The following is an 18,297-nucleotide window of genomic DNA, read 5'->3' as shown; positions in this document are numbered from 1 at the left end:
CATGAACCACTGGTTGGATTTGGAGGATTGAGTTAACAAGAGAAGAGTTGACTCATAATTTGTATTGAGGTAACACAAGTCCAATGTCAACAAGTGTTTACTTTACGTTTTTAGGTTTTTATTATGTTCATTGGATTTGAAGCATAGGCAAATATAAGTGGACTCATAATTTGTATTGAAATTTTAATTAATTATACAGACAATAAACATTGAACATTAAACCATTTGGTTAAATATGCTCTCATATCATCTCAAAAGAACCATTCAACCTAAAAACGTAAATTGTTAGGTAAGGTCTATACTGACAGGCCACACTTGATACATGAAAAAAGAACATTTATTTTCAGCTTGCCAATTATGGAAAATCATAATTATAAGCATCATACACAATATTACCTTTTCCAGCTTCATTAATTAAGGACTAGAGCAGCAAGTAAAAAAATAATTGGCTCTTAAAACGGCTGCTACTAAGGCTTATTTTGGAAGGAATATAAATACAAATTTGTAGAATGCAACATCTTTTATTTTATATTATTTTGCATGTATATGCACTGTATAGGTTTATATTTGTACTTTTTCTACACTTAGCCTAAGGGGTTATTGGTAATGTAGCTCAATAAAATGTTTGATTGTTTCGATTCATTGGCCCCAGGGGCATAGATGAAACCACACCACACCCTATCAAGGTGTTCTATACCGTGGATGGGATGGTGTGGATACTTTGTTAAACAAAATTTTGAAAAAAAATATATCTTACAAATTTTATTGTAAAACTATACAAAAGTGATTGTATCTACTATAACATGGATTGATGCACAAGATTTGAGCATGGTGACAAAATGCAAAATGGCTTAGTGTGGATTGAACTGAAAAAAGAACATTTTTTACACTCTGCCGTGGACTGGAACCAAATGATCCACACCAGTATTCAGAAAATTGGATTGGAATGGCCTATCAAACCAGTTGAACTGTGGCCCAAGCCTCTAGCTGGTTTGGTCATGCCCCCAAAACTAATTGGGTAAGAAAAAGGCCAAAACTGTCAATCCAGTTGATTGAACAAGAAAACTGATAAACCTGTCCTGGTTTTAGAAAACTGGCTAACTTTTTGAAAAATTTTTAACACATAAATGCAAATTTTTGAAAAATGTTTGATTGGGGTGATCTTGATTTTTTTTTTTAGGTAACCTTTCGATATCTACATGTTCCCACGGTGCCCTGGGTATCTTGTCCCACCATTTTTGCCCAAAAATGCCTTTGTTGACCTTAAGTCTTAATTTTTAATATAAAAACTGAAATTATATATATATATATATATAATAAATATATTATATAACAAAATATAATTATATATCTTGAAATCCTTTTATGCAAAACACTAATCTAATTCGTAGCAGGTTGGTATAAACACATCGAGGATTGAATCAACAAAGAACTACTCATTCTTAACTTTGACCAAAATCAATTTATCCATATGATATTTCTTGCAAGATGAATGTGAAATTTAAAAGATTAGGGAATACATTGGATTGGGCCGACTAATTGCAACCTGGGCGGCTCCTACCCTCCTATCACTTTTGTCAAGGTTTGATTAGGGATGCAATTTGGGTGGACCCAATCTAGGCCTGAACCGATTCAGTCAAAATTTTGAACGAATTGGGTTTTGATTTTTTGTTTCTAATTGATTAGACCTGGGTCCAAAAAGTTTAGTGGTTTTTTGCGAGAATAGCTTTTCAACCCACCATTAGAATTTTTAGCTTTATGGTACAGTTGGGGTAAGTGCCAGCTTGGAATCGATGACAATACAAAAGCAGGTATTGATATTTAATGTGGGTATATTTGACATTTTAAATTATTGTAGACTTACAGTGGAATTCAGAATTCTACAATAGGGTACAGTATATTAATTTTTCCATTTTTTTTAGATTGGGTTTAAGCTTATCTTTAGATAACCTGAACTTGGCCCAAATCTATCTGATCTTACCTAACTTGAATTTAATCCAATTATATACATACATATAGGCACATATAAACACATATTTGTATATGTATATACTCATATACATACATACATACATCCCGGGCATGCATTATAATGACCAACTACTCCATATACATCACATGTTTATGTCTGATCAAAACTAATGACGTCTGTTATCTTGGTATCCCCAGGAATTTGCTTCAAGGATTGCAGTGCTGAGCACTGTGGTAAGTGAAATCCTTGAATGCAGCCTCGAACTCGAAATCCTTGTTGACTCCATTGGTTTAGGTACTAACCTGCTTGTCCATGGCTTCTGAAGTCTCCTCCTCCTTACAAGATATCAACTTAGATATTACTAATGTATCTGTCCATGTAGTCACCCATAAGAAAACAGAAATTAATTTGCATTAGTTCACGCGTGGCCCCTGGCTTAAGTTGGTAGCAAAAGGCAAATATAGTACTAATTAAATTAGTTTAATGCTTACCAGAAAGGAAAAAAAAAAAGGATTTATTCGTTTGATATGACCTTCAATTCTTAACCTTAGATGACCATACGTTGTGTTGATATAAGGAACGGGCTGAACGAAAAATCCAGTAGAAAGTAGAAACTCCTGTACAATGGGTGTTCGAATCCATAAATTTCAGATTTTTATGAGGTGTTCTACAACGGGGGTGTGAGGAGCAGATCTGGTTTCTGTATTTATAGGGAATATTTTTCGTATCTATGAATTATTATTCATAGGAGATGTTTTCAATGCACAATAGGATATGCCTGTAAGATCGGTGTGAGGAGCAGATCTGGTTTCTTCCACAACATGATTGGCCATGTTTTGAAAACAAAAAAAAAATAATAATTTCCACATCAGCAAAAGCAAACCATGAATGGTATAGCTGGAGACAAAATCATAGACACTTGGCTGGACTAACTATCACAAGTGAGCATGCCAGTGCTCACTGTGGGCCCCATTTATACTGAACACTGGCATGTTCAGCCCTGATAGGTGGCTCTCCAGATTGAGTGTTTGACAACATGGTTGGCAGATCAGCTTCAGTCAGTGCAAGGCCCATTCGAACAGCCTGTATAACCTTGCATTGGGAACATCTCCATACTTCTATGCTTTATTTCATGTGAAGATATTCTCAATGGTTATGATGGTTGTTTGAACTAGCTTTGCACTGACTGAATCCCATGTCCATGGGTGGTGGTGTTTTGAAAACAAAAACAATTGCCACATTAGAAAAAACAAACCATGTCCAGATCTCCTGTCCACAAAATCTCTGCCCACATCTACCCACATAACATCTCAACTACACATGGAGAACATCTCATCCTCCTACATAGTATTATGCAAGGGGAGATATTCCCAATTCATGGGGGTAGTATGTTATGGGTAGACGTGAACAGAATTCTTGTGGGCAGGAGATCCGGATTCTGAAACTCTCTCCTTAACTGCCAAGAGTTGGAAGAAACCACATATATATCTTAGCTGGTGATGGCTGAATCTGAGAATTCTCCGATGGTTAAAAAAAAGGTTTCTAGGCGATTGATTGTGCGACGTCTCGACGTGGAGGGATGATCTGGGCTTCCACTTAAGCTGCAATATACCTGGGTCACCTTCACAGGTAAGCCCGTATTCTTGCACATTGGTTTCCATTCAATGTTGAAACCATTGAAGTTTGCAAATTCACGTACGTATCATTGAATCCACCCCTGGATTTCCTTCGACAATCCATTGAACTTTATAAGAAACAACACTTTAAAACTGTGTATATTGTCTTTAAATATACAATTTAATTAAATAAGAGAACAATGGATCTTAAATCAATAAAAGTGGGAGCCCAAGTCATCCCTCCACTTAATTTAGACGTGTATATCAAACATTGGTTTCTCTTCAATGCTGAAACCAAAGTGTTCTTTTTTTTTTTTTTTTTTTTGCAAATGTTAAATCTTCATTAGGCGATATATATTATTGCAAAATAAAAGAATAATTTAATTTAGAATAAAATTACATGGTTAAACGAGTATTGGAAACAAACAAAAAGCTATGGCGGAGGGCATGATGTCACTCCAAATCCAATCATCATTTTAATTAACGTCGATGATATCATGGATATTTGCCAAACAGTTGAGTTGGGTCAGTTCATATATATGGATCTGTGGGCTGGTGGTTGGTCGGTATTCATGATTGGTTTTGAGATCTCATGGAAATTCTTTGTTTGGACTTTGGAAATATTTTTAAAACTAATATAAGAGCGGAATGTTTGACAGGGATTTCATGCTCCATGTTCATCCTTTAATTATATTTGTTGGACGCCTCGGTTGAAAGCCACCATTTGGTTGATATTATTGGATAATTAGTGGTTTGAGAATTAAATAAGGGAGCTTAAGCATTGTACTCACATCTTGCCATTCAAGTAGGGCTACAATTCGGGCTGGGCCTAGTGCAGCCCAAGTCATCTAATATGCAGCTTGTTACAAATATTTTGAGTTCATCCAGGTCTAGCCTGGAAGTAAGCCCATGCCCCTTTACTTGAACCCAGCCTGGGCCTAGCTTGCTTGATCCGAACTAAGCGTGGATAAAATGCTCTTGGATTCTTATCAATCTCGTAATTGGAGGTTTATGCGAATATAATAATAAAATTTTGGTGGGTCATGGTTTAGGGAGATTGGGAGAGATGTCTAGAGAAATCAATTAATCAGCTATTCGTGGATGATTGATCCGATTTGTTCCATTGCTTTGGTATAGGATGGGTGGTAAGTTTAAGGGTCAGTTACGTTTAAGGTCTTAGCAATTAAAATCTTCATTTATGCCTTGTAAATGAACCCTCTATCTCTATCCAAGTCAACGAAAGAAGGGAAATGCAAATGATTTTTTTCTCTTTTTGTTTTTTATGAAAAGCCTTCGACCAAATTGCATTCAACCATTAAAATCTCGATTTGCAATCATAGAAGAAGAGTCAAATTCAAGGGCATCAAGCAAGAAAGCCGGAGGACTATCGGCCTATGAAAAAAAAAGGCCTGAATTGCAAAGGATGTAGGGTACTGGTTTATGTCCTTTTAATATTTGGATTAAAGGCAAGAAAAATTCCTGTGTTGTGGTTAAGAATAAAAAAAAAAAGGAGTTCAGCCCCCCACAACTTCCCAGAGCACATCTAAGCCGTGTATTGAAAATATCTCCAGATGATGATATTATCATTTTTGGTATTATCATCGAGAAATATTTTCAATACATGGCCGGAATGTGCTGATTTTATCTCATCGAAAAATATTTTCAATAAATGGATCAAATAGTGTGTTATGTTTGTTACAGAATATATATCATGGTTTTCAAAACCGGTGGAAAAACCGGTAATCGTTTAGCCCCCTCAGGTCCGATTATACTGTAAACCGTTAATGCCTAAATAACCGTTGAAAAGGTCAAAAAAATGCTGACCCGTGCAATCAAACCACTAAACCGTTAGACCTAGGCAGCGGTTTGTGGGTTATGAAATTTATTTTCGTTGGATTAAAAAAAATAAAAAACAAAAAAAGGACACTAATGTCCCCCGATTCCCAAGTCTTACGAGTTAGGGTTAGAATGAAAGTTCATTTTCGTTCTAACTTCTAACCCTTCCTTCCTCTTAGATGACTGACAACCTTTGGCAGCCACGACCGACGACAATCGACGATGAATCACGACAACCGACGACAGTGGTGAGCTTCATCTATGATGGATTTCTTTTTGTAATCAGCAACAACAAGGAACAATAAGAAGCAGCGGTGGCTGATGATTTTGCAGCGGCGGCCAGGGGTTTCTAATATGCTGCGATAGTAGCAGTTGGCAGTTGGCAGCAGCAACAAGGAGACAAGGACTGTGGTGGCCGGCGGTGAGTTTTGAATTTTTTGCTTAATTAACCTTGCTTAATTGTGGGAGTGGATTATTAGCTATTGGTTGTGTTAATTAATTACCACTTTGGTCACATACCCTGTGTTGTTTTGGATTCTTTTTATTTGTCCTAAGTAACTACCACTCGACAAATCCTTTTTATTTGAAAACTCAATATGATACCATGGCTGTTCATTCATGAATTTCAAGTTTTGTTATTTTTTAATATTTTATTTCTTCATAATAATACAATCAACTGAATCAAGGAATATTGGCTCGAGCAGGGTAACGTGTTTCCATATTAAGTTCTTGTGCTGGCTGAATTGCACCCATAATCCAACACCATCTACCTAGCATCATCACCATGCACCATACACCCATAATCCAACACCATCTACCTAGCATCATCACCATGCACCATAGCTGTAGAACTTTTCTGTTTTTTTCTGTATTTTTTATTTTTTTGTATTTTTTCTATATTTTTTAGAATTTTTCTGTATTTTATTTTTATATTTTCTATATGTTTTGTACAATATTATTTTTGTATTTAGATAGTTTTTTTTGTATTTTATTTAATTTTATGCTATTTTTTATTATTTATGAATATATTTTTCCATTTTTAATTTATTTATGATGCCACAGGTCGAATCGTTTGATCCGGATGGTTGAACCGCTTAACTGGAAACCGATCCCCTGACCGGTTCTGTTTCCACGTCGTTTTTAAAAACCTTGGTATATATATAAAATGGGTCAACAAACATTATGATACCAACTACTAAGAGAAAAGATTGCCTGCAATTGTAAGGTGTCAACCAGCTGGTTGGTCTCCAATTGGTATAGCAGAGACTTGGGGTCAAATCCCACCTACACCTGAGTTGAGGGGGCTACGGGTTGGAGGATGAGCTACTTCCATTGTGTAGTCCTTCAAAAAAAAAAAAAAGAAGATTGCCCACAATAGTGGTGGTATTCGACATGACTCTAACAAGGTTTTAAAAATCAGACCAGATACAATCATTTTGGCCATCAGTTTCTAAGTGAAATGGTCCAATTGTTAGGTTTGAATGGATAATCTTTTCTGATTTCAAAAAATAATTAAAATAAAAAACGGCCAAAAACTATTATCCAAAACAACAGATCAACATTTTGATTACCTGAACCAGCAGATCACTGATTAAGTCAACACTTTTTGACCCAAAAGCGATTTTAGGGTGAAATGAAACCAATTGTCTGAACGGTTCTCAAGTCAACTGCTCGAACCATCTGATCCGGTTTTCAAAATCATAGACCCTAATAAAATGTCAACATGCGACCAAACCCAGTTGATGTGATGGCGAGTTTGCATTATATTGAGAAGGGTCGCTGGATTGTCATACAACCGTGGCCGCAGGAAATGCAGTCTCTACTACCAAGTGGTTGCTTATTTTGAAAACTCACGCCTGGATTTTGCATTTTTGCTGGGTAGCAATTGGCGGCCCTGCCAACCAGACTAGACCGGGCTGGGTTGTGAATTCCAATTTTCCAGGGATACAGAAAGACCCGGAAGATCTCAGCCCACAGGCACACATGTATGTAGCATTAGTTGTATTTTTCTTATAAGTATACATTTGATTTTTCTATGGACAAATTACTTAAGTATACATTGTTAAAGTTTTAATTACCATAAAGATTGGAAACAATTTAAGGCTATGTTTGATTGCAGTGCTATTTTATTTGCATTAGTTCAAATGCATGGGAGTGCAAATGAAAACAATGCAAATTTTGTTTGACTTTACTTTATTTTGCGTCTTATTTTACTTCTTTCTAGTTTTCTACTATGACTAATAAAAATAAGGTAAATTTTAAAATAAAAATAAATCCTAATTTACACCAAAATCATTTGCATTATCATGGTTTTGCATCAGTATAAATAAATTTGCATTGCAACCAAATATAGCCTAAAGGACAAAAATTACCCATGGATGTTGTTTAATTTTTCAAAACATGCACTTGACCGTTCTTCTAGAAAAGTCTTAAGATTTTAGAACACAATAATGGCTAGATAATATTAAAGAAAAGGGTAAACTTGAAGATGAGTCCCTTGTACTTTGGGGGTGGTTAGGGATGAATTTGAGCTAAATTGAGCTAAATATCTAGCTATTCAAGCTTGGCTCGCCAAACAACTTGAGGCTTAAGTTCAAGCTAGAGACTTGAGGTTGACTCGAGTCAAAAGCTCATAAGTTGGAGTTTAAACTTGACTTGAGCTCAACTCGAGTCAATTAAACTTGCGAGCTTCACGAGTCAAACTTCATTAGGCTCAAGCTTAATTTGATTAGCAAACAAGCTTATTGGATCGAACTCAACTCAAAGTTCAATACAGACTAAGTCGAATTGAGCTTTTCACAAGCTAAGCTTAAATAGCTCATGAAAAGTTAAACTGGTGTCCACCCTTAGAGGCAGTATCACTTTAGGCCTGAACTTTCAAACATGCCACTTTAGTACTTAAAACTTCCAAAAAATTACATTTATGTCCAACTTCATTAAACTAACCTTATGCTGAAGAGTAAACTTACAACAAGGCCCATATTTTAACTCTTGATATTTTCCTCATTATTCACCGTTCACCTTAATTTGGACATTGAAAACAAACCAATAGTAACAAAGTAAGCATCCGAAAGTGAGCTTATCACTAGTGAACAAATTGGGGTGAACTTACATTGTCAAATCGGGATTTGCTCCTCACAAAGTACTCCTCAAACCAACCTCACAATACATCCCATTGTGCATTAAGAACATTTTCCCATAAATTTGAACATACAAGTACGGGAGGTATTTCTGATATGTGGCTGGACATGTTGTGAGGTTGGTGTGAGGAGTACTCCATGAGGAAAATATCCCAATTCTACTTTGTCACCATTGGTTTGTGTCCGAAGTCAAAATGTAGAAGAAGATGAATAATGAAGAAAGAGAATCAGAGCATAGGCATTATTGTCACTTTACCCCGTAAAGTTAATTTAATAGAGTTGGACTTAAATGTATACTTTTGGGCAAATTCTTCTACTATCCTCTATGAAGCTATTTTAGTTAATCATATCCAAAGGTTTTAAAATAGATTTAAACATACCTTGTGACTCTTTTATTCCCTATTTTCTTTCAGAATTTAAAAGAACCAAATTGAAGACAAATTCATACTTAATCACTGTTCAATATGTTAATGGGTAGTGACCGGTGGGCATATCAGGCTCTCTCTCTCTCTCGGGAGGAAAAAAAAAAGACACTAAACCATATTTTCATAGAGAGGAGAGAAGAAAATTTGATGGCATCAAAAGCATGTTAGAGCGTGGCAATGCCCTCCATATTTTCATATGGAGGGCAACTGGCTAGTAGCTATATATGATGTAAATTACATAATCCAACATCAGGAGCATAAAAGACTGAAGCCCTAACTTGTAAGGTCCATTTCACCATGTCCAAATGAGATGATGGCAAACTCCAAAATCCCAGATTGGTTATTCTATGGATGGTTAGCAGTTTTTTTAGTGTTATTTGCTAAAAGCATTCTCTTAGTTTTATGGATTTAATAAAACCTAATCTATAGTTTGTGTTTTACTAAACACCCCCTACAATTTGTAACCAATTAAAAATCGACCTTCCATTAAATGGAAGTGGAAAAATGATAGTGTTGATTTTAATATCCTTAAAGTAAATTTAATTTATAGAAAACAAAAATTGAAATAAGGGTGTCAATGGTATTTGAAAATCCGATATTTGATATAATCAAATTGAATTTGGATAATTTGAATATCTAACTAGTCGAATTTGGATATGACCTGATTTGATTTAAATATTCAAATTTGATTGATTATTTAATTCTTATATATAATATATAAAATATTTTATATAATTTATATATAATAATTAAGTTATATAAATGATTTATATATTTATATACTTTATATCAGTAAATTATTTATTTTATATATTTCTTAAGTATCTAAAATAATTAATTAATCGAATTCAAATCGAATTGAATCGAATATTCAGATATTTAGTGGGATTCAAATTCGAATTTGAATATTAATTTTCAATATATATCAGATATTGAATTGAATTTGGATATCTGTTTTGAAAAAAGAATTAATTAAGGATTAACTACCGAGAAAGCAAATTATCTTCTATTCAATTTATTATCCTTCATCCATCCACCGTTTCTTGAGATAAACTATGCAAATAGCCTTAAAACGTTAGTGAAACAAAGGCCTATTTGTGTCAAGTGGAGTACACGTGACAGGGTATATTTTATTAATTTTGAAAACAATTAGGTATATTTAAATAGATTAGTGAGTTCACAGGATATATTGAAATAAATTGTTATTTTTCTTTTATCTCTAAGGCTCAGCCTCAATCCAGCCGAAGGGGAAATGTTCTTTTAAGGGCAATTTTCTTAAACTGCTTTTAAGGTTTAGAAAATTGATTAATATTACCTCTATTGTTTCAGTATTGTCTTAAAATATTCCTATCATTTCTGATAATTGACTAAATCTTTCCCTATTGTTAATTTTCCATCACATATAATATTACATCACCTTTTTTTTCAAAAATTCTAAAAATATCCTTAGAAATCTCTCTCAAAATATTCACGCTAATGATCTTTCTCCCCTCCAATTTTCCACCAGCGTTGTTCTCACAACTCATAATGGCATCTCTGTTTTCTTTCCTACTCCCTTAGACGCTGTGCAAAACGAGATAAGAGACTGGTAAGAAAGAGGGAGAGTGGAGAGAGGGAGAGGAGCGAGCTCAAACCAGAGGTAAATGAGGGTGGGTTTTCTTTGACTCTTGCGATATCCATGAAAGAGGAACACATAAGTGACTTCAACGAAACATAAATATGACTTGTTCGTGTTTCCTACTTCCCTATTTGCATTTTGAGCTGACAATTTTCAATGAAGGAGGGCTCCTTCAAGTGAGTGTTTGGCTTTGGATTGCCGCTCACTCCACAAGAGCTGTGAGTTATGCTAGCTCACTCATGAGGACGTCATCTGATTTCTCCTCAGCTCCATAGCTCCATAGGTCTCTTCCCACCCATTTCAGCACTATCCGTAATCTCTCAGCATCATCAGCACTTAAGTCCTAGCTATTAGTACCTGGCCTATCCTGAGGGTCTTTCCTATCTCCATCCTTGCAGGCGGTCCAAGCTCATTATTGTTATTTCATTTTGAAAATTTGAAAGAAAATAAGGGGTAAAATAGTTTTTTTTTTTTTTTCTGTTAACGAATGTTAATGATAAGGAGGATTTAGTCAATTGTCAGAAATGGTAAGGGTACTTTAAGACAATACTAAAACAGAAGGGGTAGAATTAGCCAATTTCCTAAATCTTAAGGGTATAAAAAATTTGCCCATCTGTTCCAACAATTTTTCTTAGTGGCATAAAAGTCAAAATACAATTTTAAATTCCCTTGTTTCTTACATAATACCTAAGGAGACCTAACATTTTTCTTAAAAGTTCAGTTTGAAAGAAGTACAAATATAAATATATACAATATAAATACATACAAAATATAAGATTTTGCACTCTATACATTTGCAATTGCATTTGTACTCTGTGATATATCTTTGGGCAGATCTTTATTCTGTGATACATCTTTTTATTTAAGCGTTTAAATGTTTAGAAGTATTCTCCTTTTCAATCAATTCCTTATCAGACCTTGGTTGTGCGTTGTATCCGTTGAACTTTTCAACTGAAAAATAGAATGATGATTTGACGCAAGCTTCGCAAATCTCAAGACCATAATACAAGGAGGGTGGATTAATGGATTTCTCTTATTTAATTCTTCGTCACATGGTGAGGGTTTCCGTGGCAAAATTGTTATCTTTTCTTTACTTTTGATAATAATTATTCAATAAAACTTAGGTGTTCTTAATTAGTTAAAAAAAGGGCTACATTTGATTTGTGAAATTCATTAAAAATTTTACCTTAACTTTCTATTCTCTCCCTGGCCCTTATTTTTTTTTTCAAACCAAACACAGCCTTAACAAAACCTATCATGGACAGACCCATAGGCTTACTCAGCTTTCAATGCAGTTTTGTCAAGATGGATGTCTACAAAAATACCAAAGGCGAGTTGAGATTTGAGAAGGATCCACTTCTGAGAGACTCAATCTTTGTAAGTGTACTTGAAAGAAACTTATTGATCACTGCCCTCTAGTGGTGCAAATTGGCCGATGATGACTAACCATATGATGTCGTCCTCTCATTGTCAAGGAGACAAATTCACAGGTTAAGTAGATTGTGGGTGCCACGGCATTTATCTTTTCCTTGAAAGTCGCTGGGGGGTCTTTTTCTAATTAGACTCTACAACCCTGCCATCATATCACAGGTCTGGTCTGAATCGAAGTAAAAACAAATATTTGGAAAAGACACTGCATTCACTTCGTGAGGTTCCACCCTCAACGTGGTGGTGGTGGTCTGCTCTCATGGTCCTGGGTTCGGTTCCATCCAATTCAATGACACAATTAAATGGGAGTCCGGATATATAAAGCGTTCCTTACACCGAACTAAAAGCATGTTTTGGCTGCACACGGGAAACATTTCCTTGAATTATATTTATCATTCATAGCAGCAGGATATTCTTAATACACGGTGGAAATGTGGCTGTGAGATCGGGGTGAGAAGCACTCTGTGAGGTGCAGATCCCAATTGATTAAATAGATAATACAACAAGAAAATTAAGTTGAGCTTGTAAACGATCCAAACACATCCACCAAAATTATTTGTCTATCGCACTTTCCCTTTCATTGCTCCGTTGACTCTCTGCAGTCTACATACACATTACCTTCAGTGGACGCCAAGCACAATTTCCCAGCATTAGCTAAATTTCGTCCGTATGTTTTCCTTTTTCTTCGATTTGTAATGTTTTCCGAGGCTCCAAATTAATCAAAAAAAAAAAAAAAGTAATAAAACGCTTTAGACATTTTCGGATCAAAACAAATTAAGATTGCTTCTTTACTTCTACCAACGTCCTATAGAAAATATAATATGAAAACGATTGATTTCGGAGGCCATTCCGTGCAAACTATTGGTGGATTAATTCTACATCCTATTAAGGCGTAGTTCATTTATCAGTACTTTGGGGTAATGCGTTTAATTGGACGAATGATTTCCGACCAAAAGTTGTTCGAATAATTTTTGGTGCCTGTGTTTGGTCATAATTTCACTTATTTAGATGATGATAAAGAAAAAGGTAGGAGATTTTTAACGGATGGTTTCAGACCAATATTCTCTAAAAACTTTCATTTTTTTTTTTTTGTGGGACTTGTTAGAGTGGCGTGAGAATACGGAGAAACTGGTCAATTATCTGTTTAATCAACTTACTCACGAGATACCTACAAACGAATGGGACTTAATTAGCTAGAGTTCGTAAATTTTAGTCATGTATTGATTTGAATTCGAAGAATAGAGCTGCGGCAGGAATGGCAATGGGGTGGGGATAATATTTTTTGTTTCCGATCCCGATTATAAAAGTAACTCTATCTCCATTTTTTATCTCCATCAGAGATAAAATTTGTCTTTCATCCTCAATCCCTGATGGGAATAGATTTCTCGCAAGGACCCGAATCTCTGAAATTGTTTTAAATAACAGTATTTTTTTGAAAAATAAATTTATTTAAAATAAATAAAAATTTTAAGTTATAAATAATTTTTAAATATATTTTAATATATATAATATAAATCATTTAATAATATATGTGTACATGTAATCGGGGGCAGGGTGGGGCAGGGACCTCAATCCCCATCCCTGACCCCGACCCTGACCGGGGATTCCTACTAAACTTCGTTCCCATTCCAACCCCGCCAAAACAATCTCCATCCCATCCGATCAAATCGGAGAAATTGAATCTCCACCGGGGATGGGAAATATTGCTATTCCTAAAATACCCAATGGTTGTTCATACGGTTAAAACTTAAACTGTGGTGTTAAGTGGAATGATAATCGGTTTCTGGTTGTTAGATTCTTTGAATTACGATTCAGTATTAATTGATGCAATTTCTTATTTGCCTAACATGCATACGTACATATATTTTCCGGTATCATTAAAAATGGTAATCAAACACTTTTTTTTTTATGATACCGATTAATTTGTTTTATATATATATATATATGTATTTTTTTTTTTTTGTATCATGTTTTTTGGCATCATTGCCGAGCCCATTTCTTATATGTCCGAATTGATGAAAATCCAAGTCCAAGCCAACCCAGTGATTAATCCCACCTAACGTCTTCGATAAATTAAAAATAAAAGAATATCACAAAATTTTAGGGGTACTATTCGTCAGTTATCAAAAACATGATAAAAGAAAAGAGAACATTTTTTTCACATAAAAAAAAAGAAAAGAAAAAATTTTCAGGTCGAGTTTGCACATCGTACAAAAAGCGCTATCTTATTCATGAATATACTTCTTTTTCATTGCATTTTTCTCTCCTTGAAATTACACAGGCCACTCATATTCAAATTGAGGTATATTCAAATATGATCCGGTGATATAAATTTCATACTCAATCATTCTCAAAGGTCAATTTAAATTTGAATTTGTTAAGGTTGTTGGACATGGTTTTCAAAATCAGACCGGATTGGATGGTAGGATCAGAAAATTTGGGAATCGGTCAAGTGATTGGTTCCGTTTTCCCAAAAAACCAGATTTTTCATCAAAATTGTTGATTTTAGTCAATGAACCGCTGAATTGGGTGGTTAATCGTTCGAATGATTTTGACCATTTTTTTATTTTTAAAATTCTTTTAATTTTTTTGTCAGAATAAATTGAGCATTTGGTTCGAACAGTCGGACCGTTCGACTTAATAACCGGACCCCTAATCGATTTGGTTTTAAAAACCATGGTATTGGATATCAGAATCTGATTCAATCCAATTTAATTTCTATAAAAGTTAATAAATTATTAAGAGGAAAAATATAATAATCTATATAAAGAAAAACAACAATGCAAATTATTTTTATCATATTTTTTTATAAAAAATAATATAAAAAATGCACAATTATATATGGTATGATTCGGATCAGATTCTTTTGATTTGGATAAGGGACGATCCAAACCAAATCCAATGTTCAATCAAATCCTATTGTTTGATCTGTTCCAAAGACGAAGGATATTCAAATTCAACGAAACAAGATTGAATCTGGATTCGGATCAGATCAAGATTGACCTTATTTGCACCTCTATTTTCAAAAGACGTGTAAGGCTAAAGAATTAAAAGAATATGGATCTCATCAACTCAATGCTGTTTCGTCAGAAAAGGTAGCCACATTAGTGTCACATCAGAAATCTGTTTTTTTGAAAAAACATTACTGTTTGATTAGTCATTTTTCTAAAAAATGTTTTCTCAGACCATGCTTTGAAAATGGAAATCAAGAAAGGTATAATTTGAGAAAATGCCATTTTTTTTTATGTTTTTTCCATTTTTTCTACTATTGATAGCAACATAATGTTCACATGACATTGAAAAATGTCTATATGACAGCAACAACAATGGTACCATATAAAAAATCTGAGAAGATAACATGCTTAAAATGTCGCTTAAAAAATATCATTGATTCCAAACACCTCCTTAAGATGTGATCACTTGTGATTGGTTGTATAACCCGTTGTAATTGTCTTAAAACGATGGCTTGTCTCAAGGGTATTCAATTGGCCCAGTCTGGAAATATTGTGGTCGAAGGTGATTCTGAAGCTCTATAATTGTCCTTAACGTGTTGGATGAGTATGCTCTTGCATTCCAATGAATTCGTGCTACCATAGCTAAGGTTTTTGTACAAAACTGTGCTTATACTGTAAATACAAGATTTTGTACTCTACAAATTTATATTTATATTCTTTCCAAACTGTGTTTATATTACAATTTTGAAATTTTATTTTGATGTTTTTGAAAAGAATCAAAATAAAACAATCTTTACTTTTCAAAAGAAAAGCACCATTCGTGTATATATTTGTTGATATGGGAATTTAAAAATAAATGAAAACAAAGGAAAACAATCTAGATGTAAGAATTAGTTTCTTGACATTTGAATTTGATATCCCAACAACTACATTTCACATATAAATAATAATGAGGAAAATTCTGAAACTAAAATGTCAGAAATGGATTATTTGTTTATTTATTGTAGCGGACCAGAAAGGGAAGGAAATGCAAGTTAAGAGTGGCGGATCCGGACTCAAACCGCGAACCATATTTTGGTCTAACCGGTAGTGGTTGTTTAAGAAATGATGGTAGTGGTAGTGGTTAGTTACAAATAGAAGTAGACCCGGTTATTGGTCATGGGTCGCTAGTCATTGGTGTGCAACCTCTTTTGCTTTTTCAGCAGGGAAAATAATCAAATATGGCTGGTAATGTAAGCTAATTCAGCCGCGCAGCAATGGACCTATTCACCTCCGGACCTGGACAACCACATTAATCTGATCTGATCACCCAACCCTAGTAAGCAAAACGAAATTTTCTCCACCTACCCAAACCAAATATATAATATAATAAAGAAAAGAAAAAAGAAACAATTGAAAATGTAGTAATTTTTAAACATCAACAATCGTCCATCATAACCATAATCCAAACAAGCAATAATAAACAGGAAATTGGGTTCCGCCGTGTTTTGGGATTTTCAGTTGTCCGGGCCACCTATGACCTGCCTTGGCTTGTAGCAGGTAGCCAGGTACCATCCATCCTACCAAGTACCATTGCCGCCCTTAAAATGAATTGAAATGAGCTCACTCACCTTCATTACGATTCGTATTTGTCATGACTCGTTACCATTATTTTTTATTTTTTGGTAAATAATTAAATGCTTCTTCGTTACGCCAAGCTTTGTTTTCTTAAGCAAGCGCCCGTGGATTTTGATAATCTAAATGCTGGCCCCACTTGTTATTTTTTATTAATAATTTGATAATAATCAAATATTATGCTGTGTTTCGGCTTGAGAGAATACATATGCAGTCCAAAACTCCAAAGGCTTGTGGTTAACGATTATTGTAACAAGTTAACGAGTTTTATTACCCCTTTGGCTTTTCGATATCGATAGCTTAAAAGCTATACATGTTTGGTGAAAAAATAAAAATTTATAGAGCTCAAATCGTCAGTCATTTGAATGGGTCAAATCGGACGTCTACTGTTAACAAGGCTGGCTGTGTATAATAGGTTATTCATTCAATATTCAATCGTGACAGCGCTTGCACACAATCTTGTTATCACTTATCAGCACATTCCAACTTATCTCCTTCAATCTTTTCGAACAAGGGCCCATTTGGGGGGTTGTGCTGAAGATTCAACGTAACTAAACTGCTTCAGCACTTTGAAGCATTCTAAAATAATTTATTTAAAGAGGTTGAAATGGACCACCCTCCTCTACGGATGGGCAGCCAATTTTGGCTGTTTGGACTTTTCATCAAGCATGTAATTTAGGCTCAATTTAAGAAAAATATAAATATATATATATATATATAATATAATATATACATACATATAAAATAATATATAATATAAGGTTTTACATTCTATCTATCTATCTATCTATATATATATATATATATATATTTATTTTATACTGTTTTCAAACTGTCTTAAGGCTTCATCTGAAAAGAGTGTGAATATGTAATGTATACAGAAGTCGCTGCATTTCAACCCTCCCAGACATAGAAAAAAATCTATATTGTATAATTTCAATATTGTAAACATATCGACACTTAAAATAAAAAGAAATCAATTGATGTGATAACTTGGATTGATTACAAATGTTGATGTACCTATATTTTATTAAGGCGTATCCAACTTGTTCTATCACCATAATCACAAGAAATACAAACTCAGCAGTTTAAAACAACGTTTACAAAACCAGATTGGACCAGAGGGTCACACTGGAAAAATCAAGAACTGGTCATATGATCGATTCCTTCCTTTTTTATCCTCAAAATCGCTTTTTGGCCAAAAATTGTTGATTTAGTTAGTGAACTGTTGATCTAGGTGGTCACATTGTTGAACCATCAATCCAGACAACAGATTTTGGCCTTTTTGGCCTTTTTTGCTTTTTGATTTTTTTTAATTTTTTTTGTCAGAGCAAGTCATTTATTCGGACCGAATAATTGGACCATTCAACCCAAAAACCAAACCGGAACGATTCCCTATCCAATCTGGTTTTAAAAACCTTAATTTAAAATAAATACAATCTCAGCAGCTAAACCAACTTAATTGAATCTTCAACTCAATCCTCTCAAATAAACCCAATCCTCCATTGTTGAAATGGTAAGGATTGAGGAGGGGGTGGGAAGAGAACGATGAATAAAGATATTTGAATTCCCTTGCAGATTTTGGGGATCTGACCACGTGAGGGAAGCCAGAGAGGGTATCGACTCTTTGAGCTTCCAACTTCCAAGGTAGAAGAAACTAGAAAGTAGAGACTGGAAACGGGTATAGAAATGTG

The 18,297-nt window shown here is 34.4% G+C and overlaps 1 long non-coding RNA gene across 1 annotated transcript; it reads left to right on the top strand.

The window, feature by feature from the left end:
- The first annotated feature begins 5,528 nt into the window (after window positions 1–5,528).
- LOC148870438 (uncharacterized) lies at window positions 5,529–6,790 on the top strand. Its single transcript, XR_016107458.1, has 2 exons — window positions 5,529–5,845; window positions 6,487–6,790. It is a non-coding gene; the product is annotated as an uncharacterized LOC148870438 (long non-coding RNA).
- Window positions 6,791–18,297: the final 11,507 nt, after the last annotated feature.

This window comes from Nelumbo lutea, chromosome 2 (assembly GCF_056320005.1).
Source record: "Nelumbo lutea isolate HS-2025 chromosome 2, American lotus-T2T, whole genome shotgun sequence".
NCBI lineage: Eukaryota > Viridiplantae > Streptophyta > Magnoliopsida > Proteales > Nelumbonaceae > Nelumbo > Nelumbo lutea.
This window is presented reverse-complemented; position numbering and strand designations above follow the sequence as displayed.